The sequence below is a fragment of the Anopheles funestus genome (assembly GCF_943734845.2).
Source record: "Anopheles funestus chromosome X unlocalized genomic scaffold, idAnoFuneDA-416_04 X_unloc_190, whole genome shotgun sequence".
Classification (NCBI taxonomy): Eukaryota; Metazoa; Arthropoda; class Insecta; order Diptera; family Culicidae; genus Anopheles; species Anopheles funestus.
Window position 1 is genome coordinate 7264 of NW_026045139.1, and position 237 is coordinate 7500.

Genomic DNA, 237 nt, shown 5'->3' on the forward strand with positions numbered 1-237 from the left:
GCAGCGGCCAGCCCATGTACAACGCGAAGTTGTAGCATGCAACCAACCAACCGCTAACCTCCAACGGCACTCAATGTATTCGTTACACATGGGCGCACCTGCACCACACTGTCGTGACCATCCAACGAGCCGTCGGTTCGGTCGTGTGTTACAAGCACCCCATCACATAGGCATAGAGTCACCACACAGTGTTCTTCAACACTCTCGTCACATGGTGCAAGTCACGGTACGCACCAC